Below are 4,469 nucleotides of genomic sequence, written 5' to 3' on the forward strand. Positions count from 1 at the left end.
GTGACTGAAACTAGCAAAGAGATGATTGGATTGATCAGGTATTTGGAAGAGTTGGGTTTGAAGCAGGGGAATAATGTTCTTTACTGTGATAGCCAGAGTGCTATACACATTGCCAAGAATCCAGTATATCATACCTGAACGAAGCACATTGATGTACATTACCACTTCATACGCTCGCTGATTGAGGATGAAAAGTTATGGTTGGAGAAGATTTTAGGGAGTTAAAATCTTGCGAATATGTTGACGAAAGAACTCACTATCAAAAAACTGGAGGATTGCACAACTTTAGTTGGCCTTTACGCGTAGGAGATGAAGGCAGAGCCACACTAGGAGTATCGACGGGATCGCCAAGATGATGATGATTGAAGAATGGATTTTTCTGGGTAGGAGAAGATGCTTGCGAAGATGGTAGAAGTTTGGGAGAGCTCGTTGATGGCGGTTTTGTCTCCAAGTGGGAGATTATTGGTTTTGGAAATGTGAAGACCGAAACCTGCGAGGCTGAAAAATCTCGGGTCGGTCGACCAATGGAGTAACCCTGGTTGACTGAAGAGACTGCAATAAACAAGCTCAGGAACACGCTCTGGCCGGTCGAACGAAGTTGTGTTGTCGGTCGACCGAGGGTGTCGAATCAGTTGACCGAAGGTAATGAACCGGTCGACCGAAAACATGCACGAAAACAATATAAAATAGTGTGTTCTGGCCGGTCGACCGACACCCATGGTCCGCTCGACCAGAATCGGTTTTTCCAGATTCTTTATTCGTTTGGGAAACTGTTTTGGACCAGGATGCTATATATACCTAAACAATTTTAGGGTTAAATGCAACATAGAAAAAGAGGGTTCTAAGAGGATTCTTTCAGAGAGATCTCAGAAAGATAAAAACCTATTTGTGGGCATTGTAATGTTCTTCAATTAATCAAAGAATTGTGTGGTGTGGCTCCCGAGGATGTAGGCACGTTGTCGAACCTCATTAAATCTGGTGTGTCCCTTCTTGTTTATTTTTCCTGTAATTTTTCTTTTATTTGCGGTGATTTTCCAACTTGTTAAACTCTTAGCACAAGATCCAGAAGAGCACGGGTTCGAACCCTCAACAGAGCTAACTTGAAACAGGGAGGCTATAGAATTATATTTATTCACCAAACCAATTTTGCACCTGAATCAATTTACAGCAAAACCCTGAATCATGAGGCGTAGAGATCCTTCACATCTCAATATCAGAACTTTAAAACTTATTAATAACATTTTTTTTCACTAAGTGGACCCTATAAATTATATTCTTTATCTAAATTATACTAATATAGAAACTCTTTAATTGTGGAATCTACTAAAACAATCCAATAGCATTGACCTACATAACTAATTATATACATTCTATGTAACTAAGATTGTAGGAGATCTGGACTCATGAAAGAAATGCTACATCTTAGCAGTGGAACTCATGCTAATAAAATTCCATCGTGAAGTCCCAATGGTGATGCTTATATGGCTTTTCGTGTGACGACTAGAAGTTGTTTCCTCTGAGAGATTACAAGTTAGTTGCCCTTACAAGTGATGTTAAATAGTCCACCAATCACGAGTTTTTCAAGTTGGCTTTGTTTATCTTGATCAGTTTTGTAAATTGATATGGTAGTTACTATCTTGCTTAGGGACCGTAGGATAAGTCAAAGTTCCATACCTTTTTTTCTCTAAAATGCACTGCCAATTGGATGTTCTATCTTCGTAGTAAGTGACGATAATGTCCTCTCTTATCTCTTATACTCTTATGGAACTCTTCTTAGCATAAGATCTCTTGTAAGACACAAAACAAAGAGTTTTCCTCTCAGTTACGTTCTTTGTAATTTTCAGTCATTTAGACAATATTACATGCATTGCTTATTCTATAATTTGTAATAACATGTGCAAATTTTAAAACAATTTACATTGCTTTTAATGATGTAAATATCGTGCACAGTTGGAGTGCAAAGACTCATGAATGGAGAGAGAGATTAGACTAAGATTTAGAATAATGATAACAACTATGTTGTTCTGCACTATTTTTACATTACAAGAGAGAGAAGTGCAGACTCCTATAACGAGTCATCATTTTTTTAAAAAAAAATTTGAAGAGAATTAACCTCACTTTTTTTTCTCTCTTGTAGCGTAGAAGTAGTATTGTAAAAGTAATAGCATAGTTATCACTACTCTAATATCTATTTGTGTCCAAGTTTCCCAATAATACCAGCACTTAATTGAATCATGGGGACAAACATATTAATCATATGTCTATTTAAATGTTCTTCGAATATGGAACTAAATCACCCATACATTTGGTATGATACATTAAACGAGCGCTTGAATAGAATTGTTTTCTAATTATTTTATTTATTCTCTATACTTTGAATATTGTTATGTTAAAATATGAAAAATATAAACCTCAATCTTCACTGTGACTTCAGATCTATTATGGCAGAATTCTTCAATATGGTATCAGATCAATCTAAGTTCAAATCCTAACAGGTGAAAAGAACTTCTAAAAAAGTTGATACCAACATGTAAGTCCATGCTTCAATCCATTAAAAAGAACTCTCAACCCACAAGAACATGTTAGAATATAATAATATAATCCTTAATCTACATCATAACTTTGAAGTTTTTGTAAAATAACATATTACTTTGCCAGTCTCTTTCACAAGCTACTATATACAAATCATCAAGCAATATAAAATTTTGATGTGTCAACATAAATCAAATTGCTTTCCTAATCTCTCTCTCTTGGAAAAAAAGAGAAAACAAGAATATAACTTTTATTAAAGAAAATGTTTCATTTTACACATCTCATTCTAATAGAGAGAATGACTAGGTCTGTCCATCCGAGCCAGCCCGGCCCAGAAATCCGGGCCCGAGCTGGGCAAACCGGTGACCAGACCCGGACCCGGGTACCCCGGGCCAGGTCCGGGCCCGATCGGGCCGAGTTCCGGGCCGACCCGTTTTTTTTTAAAATTTGTTTATCAAATTTTTTAAATTTTATTTAAATTTTAAATTATAAAAAAAGACAAAAAAATAGAAAATAATAATTTTATTAATCACTTAAAATGACATAAATTACAAATAAAAAAATTATAAAAATGAATTCTTTATTAATAATTAATAAATCATTTACAAATTACAAGTATAAATTTATTTTGGAATTCATCGCATCACAATAGATAAGTATATCCCAACTAGGTTTTTTTAAATTTCTTTTCTTTTTTTTTTTGATAAAAAAATACTAAAAATTAGTTTAATATTATTATATTTTATATAATTACGTATTAATATATACTTCCAAATTATTATGTAACTATATATTATATATACATATATTATATGTAAATATATTGTATATATTTATAAGTTATAACTTGAGAGAGAGAGAGAATCACATAAGTAGCTACTTATATACTAAGAGAGAGTATATATATACACACATATGACATATTATACATATATAGAAATATATTATATATACATATATTATACATATATAAAAATATATTATATATACATATATTATACATATTATATATATTTATATATACATATATTATACATATATAATATAATACATATAAAAAATTAAAAAAATTAAAAAAAAACAATCCGGTCCGGGCACAAAAGGGCCGACCCGGGCCCGGCTTGGAGCCCGGACTTGGCCCAGGTTTCCGAGCCGAGGCCGGGCCGAGCCGGCAGGCTTTTTGAACATCCCTAAGAATGACCAAATATATAGGCCTTACACTAACTTAAACTCCTAGAAATTAGCAACAAACAATTGAAAAAACACATGACAATTGACTAAGTAAATAACTAAACCACTACTAACATACTATCCTGAAAAATAGGAAACAACCTAATAACTAATTTTGAATCAGTTATTCAACATTCCTCATTGATTCAAAATTTTTTGTCATTCCTCTTGAATCTTCATAGAGCACTTCTCTCCATAATCTTGTAAAGCACTTCTCTTCATTTTGTGATGCACTTCTCATCTCTATCTTGTTGATACACATAATCACCAACATTTTCTTAAAGGAGCACCTCTCACCACAAATATTGATAGAGCACTTGTCTCAATCTCTCCATGGTACACATTTCACCATGATTCCTAGAATAAAATTTTTTCTTCAACTGCTTATGACATGTTTGCTTGTTCTTCACCATTATATCTGCAATATTTTTGGATATGACCAAATCTCTTGCATTTGTGACATTGAGGTTTTTCTTTATGCCAACAATCCTTCTCCTCATGACCAAGTTTCTTACAATAATTACATTGGACTCCTTTGCCTTTCCCTTTTGAAGATGAAGTCTTGGCTAATAAGGCTTCTTCAATTTTTTTGGTTTACTTGTAGTTTTCAAATCATCAAGCATTATAAAATTTAGATATGTGTCAACTATATAAATCAAATTGCTTTCCAAATCTCTCTCTCTCTCTCTCTCTCTCTCTCTCTCTCT

Source organism: Asparagus officinalis, chromosome 6 (assembly GCF_001876935.1).
Source record: "Asparagus officinalis chromosome 6, Aspof.V1, whole genome shotgun sequence".
Lineage (NCBI taxonomy): Eukaryota > Viridiplantae > Streptophyta > Magnoliopsida > Asparagales > Asparagaceae > Asparagus > Asparagus officinalis.